Source organism: Octodon degus, unplaced genomic scaffold (assembly GCF_000260255.1).
Source record: "Octodon degus isolate 3935 unplaced genomic scaffold, OctDeg1.0 scaffold00067, whole genome shotgun sequence".
NCBI lineage: Eukaryota > Metazoa > Chordata > Mammalia > Rodentia > Octodontidae > Octodon > Octodon degus.
The window spans coordinates 7,328,478-7,347,547 of NW_004524643.1; the positions used below are offsets into that span (position 1 = coordinate 7,328,478).

At 45.7% G+C, this 19,070-nt stretch overlaps 1 pseudogene; it reads right to left on the minus strand.

The window, feature by feature from the left end:
* Window positions 1–4,393: 4,393 nt before the first annotated feature.
* On the minus strand, window positions 4,394–5,470 carry LOC101577187 (annotated as a pseudogene).
* Between the last annotated feature and the right edge of the window lie 13,600 nt (window positions 5,471–19,070).

Consider the following 19,070-nt stretch of genomic DNA (forward strand, 5'->3'; position numbering starts at 1 on the left):
ATTTTATTGAGGATTTTTGCATTTATGTTCATGAGGGAGATTGGCCTGTAGTTCTCTTTCTTAGTTGTGTCTTTCCCTGGTTTTGGTATTGGTATAATACTTGCCTCCAGGAATGATTTTGGCCAAATACATTTTTTTAAAAAAGATGTAAAAAGTAGCTGGGATGTAGCCCAGTGCAAAAGGCCCTGTGTTCAATACTCTCAATCTAAAAATTATACAAGATAAAGAGAAATAGCCAGAGGAAGGGAAGAGTTTTTAAGGCTTAGACCTCTCGCAGCCTCCAGCTTCTGTGGTTGGGCGGTTTGTGTCCCTGATAAAAGAATTCTGCCAAGGAAGTGGCCCATGGTCCTCCACCTGAGGCTGAGCCATCAGAAGAAGGGAGGTCTCTTATGGGACCCCGGGGAAGCCTTGACTTTCAAAGTGTGTCTTCCTGAGAGACAGGGGTTTGTAATGCGCTTAAGGTGTCATAGAGTCACCATGGGCCCTAAGGAAATTTATGGCAGTCAGGACCTGTGGGATAGTATGAGAAAGGTGCTCTGGTAAGAAAGGGAAGTGTCTCCCTCACCCAGAGGTGCCCACTTTCCCACAGAACTGCTAAGCTCCTGTACCTCAGTGAGGACTACCAGCGCTCCCCTGGGGCTCGGCACCAGTATGGAACCAGGTTGGCACTCTGCAATCTAGAAGTCCCAGTGCAGCTGATGGAAGCTAGATCCCTGCTCTGGCCCTGGGTGAGACTGGGCTACTCCAAGTCACTTTGTCACTCTGGGCTTCGGTTTCCACATCTGCATGATTATTTTCCTAATTCTTGTCCTACTACAAGAATGAGGAAATTTAGGTTCTAAGGTCAGACAATCTTGGCTCCTAGCCCAGGTCTTCCCAAAGGAATACAGAGTTCAGAAAAGGACACAGACACATAAACAAAGGGTTACAATAGACACTGGCACAAAAGCAACAATCTTGTCACTTGCTGCAACCACCACTGAAAATGGGGGAGAGAAGGCAAGGCCCAGACTCCAGCGTAGGCACGCCAGGTGGGTAATCAGATGCATAATTAACTCAAGAGTCATGTACAGGATGGTGCCATGGAGGAAAAATAGAGGATGTTATGCAAATGCAAACCAGATTATAACATGACATAATCTTCTCTGTGGAGAAGATTTTGGATATTCTCCAAAGAGCAATAGGAAATCATCTGAGCAAAAGGGTGATGGTAATCACTGCTGTGACAGAGACCAGATTAGAAAAAGGCAACAGTGGTGGCCTGGAGGCCTGACAGGTGGCTGTTGCAATAATCCAGATTAGGAATGGAAATGACGTGGATTAGGACAGTGGGGAGAAAACCAGTGGTGGTAGAACTATTGGGACTCAGTGATGTATCAAATGTAAAAAAGGATGGAAGAGGGTGGAACTTCCTTGGGCCTGCCTGGCAAGCACAAGTCCCTGAGTTCTATCCCCAGTACCGCATGCTGTGCTAACCCCGGAACACTGGCATGCCACAGTATCCGCTGAAACCAGACATCATGGCACATGCCTGTAAACCCAGTACTGGGGATGCTGTGACAGGAGGATCAGTATGAGTCCAAACTGCATAGTGAGACTTCTGTATCAAAATTAAAATAAAATAAAAATATGGGCTGGTGAGATGGCTCAGTGGTCTAAGGCACCTACTTAGAACAAGCTTAGCAAAGCACAGAGACCGCGGTTCAATCCCCCAGCACCACATGCCAGCCAGCCCCGCCCCCTGGTGGGCTGAGCTGGCCGCACACACACACACACACACACACACACACAAATAAAAATAAAATTTAAAAATAAAATAAAAATAAAGTTAATTCCCTTGGGGCTGTAATGAGAGACAGTGCATCCTGGTGTCACTTCCTGAGGTCAGGGTATTGAAAAAGGTGTCACTGTGGGGGTCTGATCTTTAGTTCAACTTAGGACAGGTTGGGTTTTCTTGTGGTAGTGGCTGTGCGCTAGTTTGGTCTGGTCTGAGAAAACTGATTTTCCTCTGAATTGGGAAAGTAGTTGGGGCCCTTTTGTTTTTTTGTTTGTTTGTTTGGTTTTGTATTTAGTACAGCGTCTTCAGGGTCTCACTGCACAGTTGGAACGTGTAGTGACTCTCCTGTTTTCAGCCTCCCAAGTGCTGGGATTCCAGGCACACGCCACCACGCCCAGTCTCAATCACTATCTCAGCGTGCCCCCGGGGCGGGGCCAGCACTGCACAATGGGGATCGAACCTAACCAGGTGCTTAAGCAGTGGGGTCCTTTTGTGAAAGAGAAGATTGAGCTTTGGAAGAAACTCTGAAGGAAGCTACAGAAGACAGGCAGAGGCCAACTGGCCCTAACACATAGTAAGGAGTAAGTAGAACATAGACTTGGGAATGGCATCTGTTGGTTTTGGTTCCCCCTTAACCACCAGTCATGTGACTTTGGCTTTTGTTTTGTTTTGCTTTTGTGACAGGGTCTTGCTATGTTTCAGACTAACCTTGAACTCACAGAGATCTTCCCAACTGCTGGAATTACAGGTGTGTGCCACCATGCCAGGCTCAGCTACGGGACTTTGGACAAGTTGCCTAATCATCATGGGCATAAGACTCCTCACTTGTAGAATGGAAATAATGATTCCTATCTTACCAAATTATTGCTAGAATTATATGATGTTAAGGCTGGTGAGATAGCTCAGCAGACTAAGTGCCTGCTTAGGCACCACATGCCATGTTGGCCCCAAACCTGTGCATGCTGCACCAGCCACCAAGATCTGGTCTATAATCCCAGTGCTGGGGTGGCTGAAAACAGAAGTATCACTACCAGTCTGAGCTGCATAGTGAGACCCTGTACCAAACACACACATTAAAAAAAAAAAAGAATTATATGATGTAACAATCAATGTTACAATCAGTGGTTCACTTTCCCCTAGTGCATGTAAGGATACTTCAGAGAAACACTTCCCAGTGCATCTTTGAGGTTTAAGGTTGGTGTGAGATTGCTATGGTCTGTGTGTTAGTGCTCCTCTAATTCCTATGTTGAAACATTGACCCTAAGGTGATGGTATTGGGAGGTAGGGGCTTTGAGAGGAAATTAGGCACTGAGGGCAGAGCTCTTATGAATGGGGTTATTGCCTTTATAAAAGATCCCTCAAAGGGATACCTCACATCTTCTGCCATGCACGGCTACAGTGTTGGATGCCTATGGAAAAATAGGCCCTCACTTGAGCCCAACCATGCTGGCACTTTGCTTTTGGATTTCCCAGCCTGTACACCTATAAGCAATGTATTTCTATTTTTTTATAAGACACCCTTCTATAATATTTGGCTATAGCAGGGTAAGTGGACTAAGAAGTCCAATATCAATGTGACTTTGAAAAAATAGCAGACTCAAAGCATTCATTTTAGTAGAGAGATAGTATTGCATGGGTTTCTTCAGATACTTTAAGGATAGACCATCTTCTCTGGTTTCCACTTGCTAGCTGCATGAGTTGCAATTATTTTTTTTAGTTGCAATTATTTATTATTTCCTTTTCTGAAAAATTGAGATAATGGTATCTACCTCATGAGATTGCTGTATGATTTAAAAAAAAAAAAAAAGTGGTGTAGGGGGCCAGGGAGATAGCTCAGTAGAATAAGCACTTGCCTGACAAGAATTTTTTTTTTCTGGGTAAAATCATTTTATTAAATGACCAAAGCACTTCAATTTTTTTGTGATTTGAGGTAAAACCATTAAAACACATCTCACAAGAAAATACAATAACTATTTAACTACAATTACAGAGTTTACAACCTCACTTGTTCACAAAATGCTTTTACAGAGTTATTTATACAATTGTAGAGTCTACTTAAGCTAGGTTTAGCATTAACCAAGAGTACTATCCAAGACCTAGACATTTGATTACTATTTTCCCAGTGGCTATAGTTTTGTAACAACAGAAGGAAACTGTTACTTTATGAATATAGTTTAAAAACCACTTGACTACTGACATGTTCTTTCCTCATTCTTCAAGGATGTGAACACAAGCGCTTGGGAAAGCACACACCTGGTCCTACTCTGTATGCCCCTCTTGCGCTTAACATGCTTTTAAATAACCATTACCTTGCTATGAACATGGAGATTGGGAAACCAGTCCTACAACCTTCTTCGTGTGTGTAGGGATTTTTCTGCCAAAGCAGTCTTTTAAATGTTCAGGTCTTATTTTGATCTAACTGTATATTACTGTGTTTGAATGTCTATAGGAGGACAAAGACAACAAAGTGGTCCAGAAACACAGCGATTATTTCCCCTAATTGAGCCCCACATTGAGATTTTTCTCCTGCTACTAGATGGCTATCTTTATACCAAAGCCTTTGGAATACTGCAGATTTGCTTTAGAGGTAGATAAAACAAAAATCATACAGTTAACTCAATTGACTAAAAGGAATTTATTTAGAGAATATCATGCTGCCAAGTTGATCCTTCATTCTTGATACACATCAAACATTTTTACCTGTTTGTGGAAATATCTGAGTCTTACCTGTCGCTCTGGAAAAAAACAAATTTAAATTCAACTTGTAGTAACTACATATAGAAGAAAAACTATTAACATTTGCATTATAGCACTGTAATTCATTTTCTGGGTTTGTGACATACAAACATCTCATGCAGTCTAAGACAGAAGTTAATTTTATTAGTGTCACTAGTGATGTTAATTTAAATATTTACAGCAAGTTCAAACTTCTCTAAATATTGAAATCACCATGTTTTAAAGATGGACTGGTATGTTACAAATGATTCTGAAAAATACAAAGATAGATATGCTTCCACTGAATGCTGTAATCATTTTCCGGGCATTCTCATCTCTCGGTTCATCTTCATCTGAGTACACAGTGGGTTCCTCCCCTTCTTTCTGCAGCTTGCCCACATGATGATACCTGAAAGTGAACTGAGAATCCCAGTCCCTCAGAGTCTCCTGCTGGGCAGGCGTAAGGTCGGAGAGGTCATCGTATTCATCCTTCAGTGCTACCTTATCCAGGCAAAACGTGGCAAGGCCCCTGGATGAGTCTCGTCCAGCAAAGACTCTATAAGGTCCCTCGGGCCCGTAGACCTTGCGGCCTTTGGTCACATCGTCGAACACGTTGCCATTGATGGCCATGAGTTTGCGCGGGTCCTGGGCACCGTCGAAACGCCGCCGCTCGGCCGGCCGGGGTGAAGTCACGCCGCTTGAAGTGCGGGGAGTCGGGGCGGCTCGTCGTCGGTCGTTGTCGCCGCTGGCCCCTGGCTGATCTCCGCGCACGATCTTGTAGAGCAGGAAGATGCAGAGGCTGAGCAGGAGCAGGTTGTGCGGCGACGTGAAAATTTCGTGCAGCAGCCCACCGCTCTCTAGCTCGTTCAGCTCGGTGCCAGTGGCCACCACATCCTCGGCAGCCCTGATCTCTGGAGCAAAGGTTTGGCCGACTAGGCTGAGCTCCGGAACTCGCTGCTTCCTCCTCCTGGCAAGCATTTTTTATGGTACTAGTTCAATCCCCAGTACCACAAAAAAAAAAAAAAAAAAAGTGGTGTAAAGTACCTTGTTCTTAACTGGGTTCAAAAACGCTCATTATTGTGTGCACTGTGATATGTAATACAGCATCCGGCACACAGTGAGTGTTCATTACGTGTTTGTGTCCCTGATTCCTCCTTACCACTCCTCCAGCCTCCTCAGATCCGTCTGCACGCATTTTAGGTGTGTGGGCATTACTCGGGAGCAATTCACAGAAGAATCAGAACTCACTGAGTTTGAATTGCACACGGCCTTTCCAACCCAGCTCTCTCCACAGACATGCCTTCTCCCTGTTCTCTCAGCAAGCACAGCAGGTGATATAGGCAGCCCTGCGTTGTTTTCCAGTGCTAGCTCCTCTTCCTCACAGGGAATACGAGAGATGGAGGCTCTAGGCCATATGCTCAGAGCAGTGGCTGTGTCTCCATGACAACAGAACAGCACAACTAGACCTGCGAGCAGAGAGGGGCGATGACACATAGCTCCCCATAGAATGCAGCTGCCTAGCCGTTGTTATCTTCTTGCCCTGGTGTGATGACTAAAACAGGCTGCATGTGGCTAGGAGGAGCAGAGGAGGTTGCGTTTGGGTGAGAGACTGGACTGGAGAATGCGCTGGCTGTTTGTTGCACCACGGACTTTGGACTGTAATTTTTAAGAAATATCTAAAGACAAAATAATTGTTTCCCTGAATTGCACAATAGAAGATGCCTATTGCTATGTTAACAACATGCAGATTCAGGCTTCTTTCATGTATTTAGTACAGGGTCTATAGGGTCTCACTACACAGATCGGACTCATAGTGATCCTCCTGTTTTGAGCCTCCCAAGTGCTGGGATTACAGGCACATGCCACCACGCCCATTCTCAGTGGCTATCTCAGTGAGCCCTGCCTGGCAAGGCCAGAATGGCAGGCCAGGGATCAAATCCCTGGCCCCTGTATCTGCCTAAGCAGGCGCTTTAATCCGCTGAGCTACCTGACCAGCCCTAAGGCCTCTTTCTAAAAGGATCACAAAAGACTCCATTTTTATAAAACCGTGACTATTTTTTGCTTTTCAAAAAGGAGAAACTTGGCAACAAAATGTGTTAGGTACTGTCAACTATGTGTAACAGGAAACCTAACTGAAGTAACAAATAAGCTTGTCCCTGATTTGTGATGGTTTGGCTTAGGACCTTTCAACTTTATGATGGTGGGAAAGTGAAACATTTTCAGTAGAAACTATAATTCAAAGTTTGAATTTTGATCTTTTCCTTGCCTGTGATATGTGGCATGATATGCTCTTGTGACACTGGGTTGTGGCCTCTCAGTCAGCTACACAACCATCAGAGCAAATAATAGAGAGTGTTGCTAAGCTAAGTTAGGCTTATTAAATGTGTTTGTAACTTAATAGTATTTTCAATGTATGATGGGCATACAGGATCCTATACCCTTATAAATCAAGGAATATCTGTAATTGGGACAATTATTATCTCATGCCCCAGAAAATGTGGAGGTAAATCATTCCCCAGCTGGTTCAGTGACTGGCTCAGGGGTATCAGCAAGACCTAAGTATCTTAACCACTGTCCTATTGCTGGGATAAATTTCCTGGCACCCACAATTTAAGGAGAGGAAGTCTAGTTTGGCTCAAAGTTTGTCTGACACAGAAATAGCAATGGAAGAAGGGGCTAGAAAAGGAAAGCTGCTCAAGTCATGGTGGCCAGGAGCAGAGAGCGAAGGGAGGAGGCCAGGAGAGAGACACTCCCTTCCAAGCCACCCTTCCATTGTGACCAGGCCCCACAGCCTAACAAAACTCTCAGCTGCTGACCCCATTCGTGGATGAATCCATCCATGAAGAGTATGGCACCCTTCATGAGCCGCTCGCTTTCCAAAAGCCCTGCCTCTGAAAGCATGGGAGTTTTGGGGTCATTCTAGATCTAACCCATAACCCCAGGGACTCCTCATCTTTCTGCTCTCCTTTCTTTATCATAGATGCAGTATTATACCTTGTGGTTAAGAGAAGCCTGAAGCATTTCCAGGTGTCTCAAGCAGACAGCTCATCTCCCAAGAAGGGTAGCTGCTCTTGCACATGCCCTGTTAGTCATGAGGCATTCCTCTCTCAACATTCTCCTCTCTTGACTTCCTATCATTAGGACCCAGGTCATACCTTCACCCCTTGACTCAAAGTCAAGGATTTGGATTTGATTCCGAGGGCACTGGGAACCATCAAAAGATTTTCAACCAGGTGACAAAGTCATAGGCTTCAGGCTTTTGCAGGTCATTGAGAGAATAACATGGAGGATGGGAGAAAGGGAGAAAAAGATGAGAAACAGGAAAAGCTGCTTGTAACTGCTGAAAAATCTACATGAGAAATGATGAAACCTGAACTGAGGTAGTGATGGGGGGGGCACTGAGTTTAGGAATAAGGAAGGCAGAGAGAATTGGACATAGTAAGCTGCCACTGGCGTTAAACACCAAGACTGACTAGAAGACTACTTGTATCTCTAGGTTTTGTGTCTGAGTAAAAGTTTGCCATCAACTGAACTGAAGGCTATCAAAGGAGTATATTTGAAGGAGCTGGTGATCAACTCAACTGGGTAAATACCTGTAATGTGCTGAGTTTAGGAACTGTGGCATAGCCAAGTGGTAGGACATACAAAGACCAGATGCCCAGGGAAGAGATATGGAGCTGGGAGTGTCAGCCTGTGAGCGATTGGTTAAGGCCAAAGGAATGGATGAGGTCACTCAGAGTGAGGAGGCAAGAGTGGTGAGGACAGTCCTGAGCAAAGTGCACTGAAGGAATGAGGCCCACTTGAGAATTCTCTGAAAGAGATGATTCAAGGACATCACAGGGAGAGTCAGGAGAGCATGGTCATTCAGAAAGCAAACAAAGGGGATTTCCAAAGAGTGGTTGAAAAGGCTAAATCCTGGAGGCTGGGGATGTTGAGAGAAAGGGAGGTAAGGCGTTGGCTTTAGCTGCCTTTAGTCCTTGCTAACCACTGGGGGGTAGTGCATGTAGCAGATGCACACATAGTGCCTTTTCTAGAAGTCTAACTGTGAAGAGCTTTGGAGAGATAATGGAACAATGAGGTGATAGACTTTCATTATAAAGGTGGAATAGGGCTTGCATATATTCTCCAGCTGAAGGAAAGAGTCCAAGGCCAGGAAGATGCTTCCAGGACACCGCCCATCCCAGATGTAAGTCAATATTGGAACAAAACTCCAAAAATCAGAGTTGCCATTCCACTGGATCTGTAAGGCTGGCCCCTCAACCAGGGACCTCCAGGTGTCCCTTAGCCTCTGCTTTCACATAAATGACATTCACCCACACATCCTGAATGTTCATAGGGAATTCAAGGGGCTCTTTTCTGGCCTCCACTGAGTACAGGCTTCCTGGGAATTATGTAAAATACTAGCTGTCTCTATCATCACCTCATTAGTGCTCCAGGGTGGCAATTTCATGGAAATGTATCAGACACAATTGTGCTGGCCAGCAGGGAGCCATTTATGCTAGAGGCATCTGTGTGCAGCATCGCCCCTGCCTCCCTTGGGGCTGGCCCGACTGTCCCAGGCCAGGCTTCCAGAGAAGTGCACCCTCTTGGTCCCTGCACACTCAGAACAGCCTCTGCCCTGGCTAGTCACTTGCTGTCTGTCTCTTGATGCCCCCGCTGCAATCAGAAGCAAAGAGTAGCATCATATTTTGTGAGGGTCAGGGACGTGTAATCTAAAGAAGACCAGGAGAAAATGTCAGTGCTGCATGGATTCCCAAGAGAGACCGGGACATGCAGTCCTTACCCTAATAGAATCAGGAAGACACATATAGAAACACAGAAATCTTCCTTATGGAAACTGTCCACCCAACCATAAGGGTGAGTCGTGTTTCTGCCTATGTTTTTATTCTCATCTTTGGCTATTGGTCCAGGCTGACATCTGGCCTGAGTTTGTCCTTGAATCTGTTTCAATGCAGAATGCCAGCTCTCACCGTGGGTCTGGGCACAGGGTAGGTGCTTGGTAAATATTTCTTTGATGGTGTTTTATCTTTGTGTTGACCACATACTCTCCATTTCATGGGGAATATTTTTTCCTCATCCTCAGCCTTTAGCTAATACTCATCTATCAGAGTGACCCCACCAAGCATGGTGGTGCACTCCTGTAATCCCAGCACTTGGGACACTGAGCCAGGAAGATCACCATGAGTTCAAGGCCAGTCTGGACTACATAATGAGACCTTGTCTGTCTAAAAAAAAAAACAAAAAACCTGACCCCCAAATATCACCAACGTCATGAAGCTGTCATTGATTCTCCATATCCAGTCTGTTCTAAAGCATTCAGGGTTGATCTCTGAGGTAGAACTTTATGCTTTGTATTGAAGATATTGTTTTGCTCGTGTACTATACTGGCCTCTCTAGAGATAGATAGATAAGATAAATAAGTGAGCTACAGCTGGAAATAGAGATATTCTATGGCTTCTTTTATTTAATAGAATGTTTCAAGGTTCATCCATATTGTAACATGGATCGATGTTCCATTATTTTAATTACCAAATAATATTCTTTTTTTTTTTTTTGCTTTAAACAATTTATTTAACTGAAATGGACTTAAGTTTGTTTCTGAAGTGACTTCCATTTATTTTGATACATCTTTTTCCCCATGATGATTTACAGGATCTTTAAGCCAATATAAATGCTTTATAAATATTTGAATTTTTGGGTATATACCTGCACAATACCTCAGCAATATCTTTCAGCAAGAAAATACCGAAGAGTAACGGCTAGACACAATTACTGGGTACAGTGAAAATCTGCTGCAAATATTTCTGAGGTAAGAAGGCACCACATATCTGTTCAACTAAGAAAACCACCCTTACAACACAGGATGATTTTATTTTTACACAGGACCTAGAACACCTAAGCTGCCGATTAGGTACTGAATGGCGGAGCAATGTCCCCAGTTTATGCCATGAATTCATAGGGAATGGGTTCCAACAACTCAGGTTCCTTTCCATTGGTCCTCACAAAGTGTGCTTCTCTGGGAGGGGCAGGCTGGCGTTTCAGCTGAACCCAGGTACCTTTCTCTTTGGCTTCCTTCTTTTTCTGATCATTTTCCTTGACACATTTCAGGAAGCTATCATGACTTTTTGAGTGTTTAATATGCTCAATACACACATTAATCCTCGTGGCAAGTATCTTGCCCTTAACTTACTTGTTTACAACAATGCCAACAGCATGCTGGGTAACGTTGTAGACGCTTCCCGTTTTGCCATGGTAACATTTGTGAGGCATTCCTTTTTGCACAGTGCCCATTCCCTTGATATCTACAATATCACCCTTTTTGTAGATTCACATGTATGTAGCCAAAGGAACAACCCCATGTTTTCTAAAAGGCCTGGAAAACATATACCAGGTTCCCCTCCTCTTGCTCTTTGGAAAACATATACCGGGTTCCCCTCCTCTTGCTCTTTGTGTTAGTCATTTTGGCAAATTACTGGAAGATGGTGGTTCCAACCAAAAGGACAATAATATTCTTTTGTAGAGGTATATGACATTTTTTGTATATATCCATCAGCTAATAGATATTTGGACATTTCTGTCTTTTAGCTATGATTAGTGTTGTTATGCATATTCGTGTGTATGTGCTGTTTTGCTTTGTTGCTTTTTGTTTTGGTGTTGGGATATAAGTGAATTTATTTCCTAGCTCTGCCCATTAGGTCCTGGAAACAGTGACATCCCACACACAATGAGTCCTGAGCTCTAGGACCTGGTTCCTAAAAGTCATTCTATACTTAAAAGAGCCCAAGCTCTTTGGAGAAATGGTGGATTCCAGGGCTCACTCAGGGAAGAAGCAAGAGGGACCTGAAATAACTTTTTTTTATGTTCCAGAAAGTGAAAAGAACCCCAAATGTGAAGGGGAACTGTCAGCTTCTGGGTACCTCCTTTGCCCAAACGTAGACCAATTCTCACCTGAAAATAGAGTGATAATAACGGATCATGATCCACTTGTGACAGCGAACTAATTTTACATGTCACCTTGGCTGAGATACAGAGCGCCCATTATCCACATTGTTCTCCATATGTCTGGGAGGGTGTTTCGGGCAGAGATTGACCACTGTATTGGTCAAACTAAACTCAGTGCAGCTTTCTCCAGCATGGGGCAGAGGCAGCGTTCATCCCAGCTGTGGAAGCCCAGCCAGAACAAAAGCCTCAGGAAGAATTCACTATCTCTGTCTGCCTGTCTTTGGGTTGGAAGATGAGTCTATTTCTGCTTTTGAACCCGAACTTGGACTAGAACTTGTACCTTCAGCTCTGCTGGGCCTTCAGTCTTCCAGTTGTTTCCCAGCCTGCATAACTATGTGAACACATTGTGTGTAATGAATCGTTCACCTATTTATCTAAGCACATACTGACGTAAGTGAGTAAATAACTAGCTGGAAGTTTGATGTGGTGTAGCATGAGCTCAAAACACCTGTTACAACATACTTATTAATTACAAAGGGAAAGCAAATAGCTTTTCAAGGTAGAAACCTGGCAGATACCATCTTACTCACATGATCTGAGTGAACATAATCAACAGTGGGCAGACGAAACCATGGGCCGCCTAACGGGGTGTAATGAGAACATAGTCTGGCCCCATGCGGAGTCTACTGCATCCAGTGCCTAAGGCTCCAGGGCACAACCAGGAGACAGGGTCTGTTTTTTCCTGTTGTCTCCCTCCTCCACACCTCCTGCTCCAGTGTGATTTCCTGTGAAAAGTCTGAGACACAAACCTGGAGACAGGAGATTTGGGAATGGTGATCTCAGAAGGCAGGAATGAAGAAATAGAGAAAAGCAAATGAAGAGAAGAAGGAACAGGAAATGTAAGGGTGTATTCTGAAGGCTGTGGCTGTGGCAGGGTGCTGGAGAGTACATAATGTACTTCAGAACTGTCTTCTCAAGATGAACATGATGTCACACTCCTGTAATCCCACAATTCAGGAGGCCGAGGCAGGAGGACCACTTGAGCTCAGCTTGGGAAACAGAGAATCTGTCTCAAACAAACGTAAGCATAAGGCAGAGAAAAGAGGCCAAGGAGGTAGCATGTGCTTAGCATGCACGAGGCCCTGGGTTCGATGCCCAGCAATGCACACAAACATTTTCCTGAAGCACTGTACACGCTTTCTGCGATCCCCTTTGGTTCAGGACAGTCCCCGGTGGCATTAATTTGCGTCCTTCCAGAAAAGGGAGGGAGTCTGAGGAGACCTGGAAGGCCAGGCATGCCTGCTGCGACCTCTTTATATTCCTCCAAGGAGAGAGTCTTCAGTCTTCAGTTCTGGTTTCTCTCCATGGCATCAAAGATGGAGTTTGTGCTTTTTAAAAAAAATCAGTGTGTTTGCTTGTATGGTCTGATTTTGAGTGGAGAAGGGGAGGAAAAGGACTTCATTTTGCTTTTATACCATCAAAAGTCCACTGATGGGTGACGGACATAACCCGGACATGTAATGTGCTTGCTATTTGATTGCATGGCGGTGGACAATCCCCCCACTCTGTCCCAAGCCCTTCCAGCCATCTCATTTCCCAGGATTTCTTTGGTACTGCCACGGGGGGATTTGCTCATCCTAGGCAAACTACTTCCAACAAGAAGCACAGTCGAAATTCAACAGCTCAATCCAGAGAGGCTGAGAAAGGAATATCCGATTCAGACAAGATCGCATCCTCTCTCGCAGTTTCTCCTTCGTAGCACTTTAGACTATTATGATTAAATAATTAATAGGGAAATCAGTTGTTTAATGGCCAGTGCTTCTGCACTGTAAATGAGATAAGAACCATGGGAATAAAGATGTGTTATTTAAAACCACTTGACTCCCTCAGCCCTCAAGTTTGAAGAGATGCTTATACAGTATATGCTTTGAGTTGCAAGTGACCAAATCCCCAAGTTAAATTTGCCATAAAAGAAAACATGTAACTGTAGGTCAGAGGAAGTTTAGAAGTAAGGTAAGTGCATAGGTTGGCTGACTCAGCAACTCAAAAACGTCATCAAGAATCCTGCTTTCTTCCGGTCTCTTGGTGCTATCTTCCATGTGGACAGCATCCTTAAGCTGCAAGATAGGTGGAAGTGTTTAAGTTGTCACCCCAAATCCAGAGGAAGAACACAGAATGTCCCTCCTGGTGGGAACAAGAAAGTGTGGTCTCCCCGGTGCTCATGGCTGTGTGAGGGAAAATGAAAAGCCAAACACATCACAATTCTGTGGAAAACAGATGCTGGAGGCAACACTGACTGTCGAGTGTGACTCATGCACTATTTGCCTCCTAGCACACTACTCTCCCAATCCTTGGGCCCAGGACAGCCAACCATCTCTGTCAGAGACACTGAGGTAGCCTCACTTCCCTCTTTTCTAATGCCGCCATCTTTTTTTTCCAATGAGCATGGAGTCTCCTCTTCTTCCTCACCTCCCTGTGGAGTTCGGGAATTACCGCCCCTCAGGCATGGCTGTGTCTTCCTCTGAGTTCTTCGATCTATCAGCCTTGAAGACACTGTCTTCTTGTTCCCTACCCCCCATATAAGAATCTATGATGAATTTCTTCTTGAATTACAAGTTTATATCTATGGACAAATATCCTCTCAGCAAGCGAGGACAATTGCACAATCCATAATCATTCTTTCTTGGTCATGAATCCAAGTCTATACACAGCCTTTAATAGCCACGATGATCTCATCTAATGTTCTTGGTACCACTGTGTCTCTCTTTTCTCTAAAAGTTTAGTATCTGTTTCTGGGTTTTTGGTTTTTTTTTTTTTGTGTGTGTGTGTGTGTGAAAATAAGTTGATGCTGGGAAAGAAGTGTTCTAGGATGTTTGAAATTTTGATGAAAAACTAAAAAAAAAAAAAAAAAGAAAGAAAAAGAAAGACAGAAAGAAACCTTGATGAATAAGTAGCCAAAACCATGATACAGTAGTGTGCATACCCAGTAATCCCAGCACCCTGGGAGGCTGAGGCAGGAGGATCACAAGTTTAAGCCTAGCTTGGTCAACTTAGTGACTTAGTGAAACCCTGCCTCAAAAATAAAGAGGAATGGATATAGCTCAGTCCCCAGAACAACAGGAAGGAAGGAAGGAAGGAAGGAAGGAAGGAAGGAAGGAAGGAAGGAAGGAAGGAAGGAAGGAAAGAAGGAGGAAGGAACTTAGTTTTCTATGTTACCCTAGGTCACCAATTTATAGCCCCAATCATTTGGCTTTCTTACCTACATCTCGATTGATCAGACATTAGAAATTTATGTCACAGATCCCCAGCACCACATGCCATGCTGAGCTGACCACTGAGACTGGGTGTGGTGGCACACACCTATAATCCCTGAGCTAGGGAGGCTGAAAACAGAAGGATCACTACAAGTCCGAGCTGCATAGAGAGACCTTGTGCCAAATACAAAAGAAAAAAGAAAGAAAGAAAGAAGAAAGAAAGAAAGAAAGAAAGAAAGAAAGAAAGAAAGAAAGAGTAATTTATGTCACATTATCTTAAGACCTAAGCCCAAACTGTACTCCTGTATCTGTGTAGGGAACACTTCTCGAAGGGAATAAGTATTCCACATTAGTCATGCTGTAAAGATCTCAGCCCTCTGGCCTGGGGATCCGCCCCAAGCCTGGAATAGAGGAAAACTCCCTCCTCCCTCTGCAGGGCCTGTGGCCTGCTTGGCTGGGACTCTAACATGAGAATGTTCCTGGAGAGCTCTGGTGATGGTGGCTACGCCTGGAGCACAGCAGGATGACGCACGGGTGTGGAGTCCCAGAGGGTATCTCAGGGTGCACGTCACTGAGTGTCACTGACTGTTGTTAGCCTTCTCTTTCTTTATTCTTGGGTCATCTGGCACGTCTCTGTACACAAGGGCTGGTTTCTCCTGAGGTAGGGGAACTAAATGGAAGTGTTCCTGTTCCCCTTGTGAGGCCCTAAGGGTCACCAACAGAGGACACCTAGGCTGCAGGGCAGCAACTTCAGGGGTCACTGCAGCAGGGACAGTGACAAGAGAAGAGTGGTGAGGCTGGGTCAGAGGGTATGAGCATTTGTAATTTTGACACATATTGCTATCTTGAAGAGAGACCTAGTCACCCCTTTTTATTAGTACAAGATTGTCATCCATAATAAATACCTTCACTGGGGGAACGGGTACCTGCACATATTGCATCTTTGCCCCTTTTCCTCTCCCTTCCCCCCTCATTTTTCACCATCCCCAGACCCCCTTCCCATTTCCATGTAGTTGTTTTCTTGGTTTGCTATCAGCTATGTTTAATTTTTGAACAGGTGTAGAATGGCAATCTGAAACATTCTCTAAAAAAACTCTGAAGAACGTGTCTTTCTGGTAATTAATCCGTAGAAGTTGGTGTGTGGGCTTGTTAATCCAGGGTAAGCCTCTGTCCCCCGAGTAATGCTCATGTTCTATTGTAAGACCCCTCATGATAGGAGTCCAGCAATGGAGAACAGTCCAATGGCCACCCACCTGCTGGCCAGTCTGCCACTAGATGTGGCCTTGTGACTAATTTATCACAGATGTGCAGCGTGCAGCTTTGCTGAATTTGTGTGAAAAATGTGTGGGTCTGAGGCACGTCCTCAGCCACGCAGGCGAAGATGATGCTCTGGGGCTGGTGCAACAATAAAATGGAGGAAGTTTGGTATTCTCATGACTGCGAGAGCTGGGCACAGTGATGCATAAATACAATCCCAGCTACAGGAGAGACTGTGGCAGAAGGATCACAAGTTTAAGACCAGTGTGGGCAAGTTTGTGAGCCCCTGAGGCAAAGTAAAAAAAAAAAAAAAGCTAGAGTTGGTGGTGGACAGCTTGCCTAGTATGTGAGAGGCCTTAGGTTCAGTCCCCAGAACCGATGGGGGGGGAGGGAAGGGAAGGGAAGGGTACAGAGGGAGGGAGGGGAATGAAATGGAGGGGGAAGGGAGGGAGAGAGAAGGGGAAGAAAGGAGAGAGAGAGAAAAGGGAAGGGAGGGGAAGGCAGGGGAGAAGGAGGGAAGACATGAAGGGCAGGGGAAGGGAAAGGAGAGAAAGGAGGGAAAGGGAAGGGAAGGGTAGTGTCAGAGAAGATGAGGGAGGCAAGCCGAGGTCAAGGCACAGAGGTCCACGAGTCATGTTGAGGCTGAATACGCTGCTGTGGAAGTAGAGGCCTGCCAGCCAGCCCCATTCAAGGTGACTCTGTCCACCTCACTGCATCCATTTCACTCTGAACAAATACTTATTGGCTACCTATTTGTCTGAGAAGCATAAGAGAGCTCTCTGGTCTTAGAAAGACGAGGGGCTTGGGCTTTAGGGAAGACTTACATATCAATGGAAATGTTCCTTGGAAGGGAAAAATCCTCCAAGACTGAGTAGGTAGCTGACGTTAGGATGACATCAGGTGCGTTAGCTTTCTGTGGCTGTGAGAAAATATCTGAGCAAGAACAAAGGAGGTGGAGTTTCTTTTGGCTCACCCTTTCAGAGCTCTGGGCCCATGGCTGGCTGGCGGGGCCCCTCGTTTCTGGGCCTTTAGCCAGCGGGACAACATGGCACAAGGGCTTGGCGGCTGGGAGGCACAGCGCAGGGAGAAGAGCCCGGGAGCCTGTGCTGTGGGCTTCTTCCTCTCTCTGCGTTTGTCCCACCCTCTTGGCCAGTGCGTCGCCTCCCTTCAGGGCAAGTCTGCAAGCACCCTCACAGAACCTGGCCGCGTGCTTTACTAATTTCCTAGCTGTTCCTTGAGACAACCAAGTCGGCGAGCAAAATGAATCGTGACTCCTGGAAAGGTGTAGGCGTCTGCTTACTGCAGGTGTCAGGCAGAATTGGGGTGAATCAGGGCCTCAGGGAAGGAGGATTGGGGTGTAGCTCTGTGGGCGCGTCCTCAGCCAGCATGCAAAAGATAGGATCAGAAAAGTACGGTCAATATTGAAATTTTTAAATTTCATTACAGTGAAACACACACTACCATCAGTCACCGCCTCCACATAATTCCCTCCTCCAGTTGTCTCGCAGGCCGCCTTCCGAAGCAGTTCTGGGGGTCTCCTTCTGTTGAGCGCCTTGAGTCGCATTATTGCTGCTGCCTTGCTGTCCCCAAGCAGTTCAGAATGTTTCCCTTCCATGGTCATCTTGAGTTTGTGATAGAGCCAGAAGTCACACTGCCACGTCTAGTCAAGAAGGTGGCTGAGGCCACCCTGTAATGTTTTTACCAGCTTGTCTTCCCACCAAATAGCAGGTAGTGTTCCTTGTATTTTTGATCACACCTCATAAAGACAGTCACAGAGGAGGGCTCTAGAACGGCTTCAGAAAGTAAGTGGTGGGGACAATAGGATAAGTGTATTTGAAGTGAAGGGGAGGGTTATGAAAGGAGGGATTGATGAAAGTGTGTCTGTCTACTCCTGCAATAAGTTCTAAAAATTTCAAATATTTATTGTACATTTTGACCACAGGTTGTATAAGGCCCTGAGTTCAGTTTCCAGAGAGAGAGAGAGAGAGAGAGAGAGAGAGAGAGAGAGAGAGAGAGAGAAAGGGAGAAAGGGAGCAAGGGAGGGAGCCAGGGAGAGAGGAAAGGGGAGAGGAAGAGAGAGGGAGAGGGAAGGAGAGAGGGAGAGAAAGAGGGAGAGGAGATAGAGAGAGAGAGACAGAGAGAGGGAGAAAGGGGGAGCGAGGGAGGGAGGGAGGGAGAGAGGAAGGGAGAGAGAGAGGGAAGAGAGAGGGAGAGAGGAGAGAATGCAAGGCATTCACGTGCAGAACACAAGCTCCTGTCTCCTGGCTGAGGAGCAAGCTGCTGGTGCCTGGGCCACCCCGTCCCTTAGTGGTCCAGGCTCCCCCACTCCCCCCACCCAGTCTCAGTCTGTTAGAGGCCTGTAGGTTCTGCTGAGGCCACCAGGGAGCTCGACTCAGCCATGCCTCTTCTCAAAGACCTCCAGAGGCTGGGAGGATACTGGGCTGTCTACCTCTAGGGTCACCTGGGGAATGGTGGATTGGATAAGAAGTCTTATCACTATGCTGTGGTAGTGACAATTCCCCTTCCCTCAGGTTCCTGATCGGTAAGAAAGGCTTCAGGGTAGAGGGAAGGAGTTGGCCTGTGTGACCTCTTCTTCCTCCCCCAGTCATGTGGCTCGCAGCTTGTGGTCCCCAGTTAAGCAGTATTAGCTTCACCTGGGAACTTGTGACAACTATATATCTTTTATTTTTCTTCTCCAAGACAGGCTCACTAAATTGTGGAGGTAGAACTCCAACTTGTAATTCTCCTGTCTCAGCCTCCCAAGTGCTGGCACCACCATGCCTGGCTAGAAATGCGTATCTTTAGGGCTCACCCCAGACCTGCTGAGTCACGCAGGCTTCAGTAGACCTCTTAGTGTGCAACCCATTGCCCTGTAGCTTGGTCTTCATGGTAGCCAGTACCCCCTGAGCCCACGCCCTGCGCAGAGCATGCAGTGACCTGGCTGACAGCTGCCGAAGGCTATGCTGACTATGCCGCACACCTCCTGAGCACCCTTGACGTTGCCAATGTTGTGTTTGTGGTTTTAAGAGGACTTGCTGGCAGACAGCTGTAAGGTCTTGGAGAAGGGACCTAGGCCAGGTGTGGTTGCACACCTACAATTCTAGCACTTGGGAGACTGAGGCAGG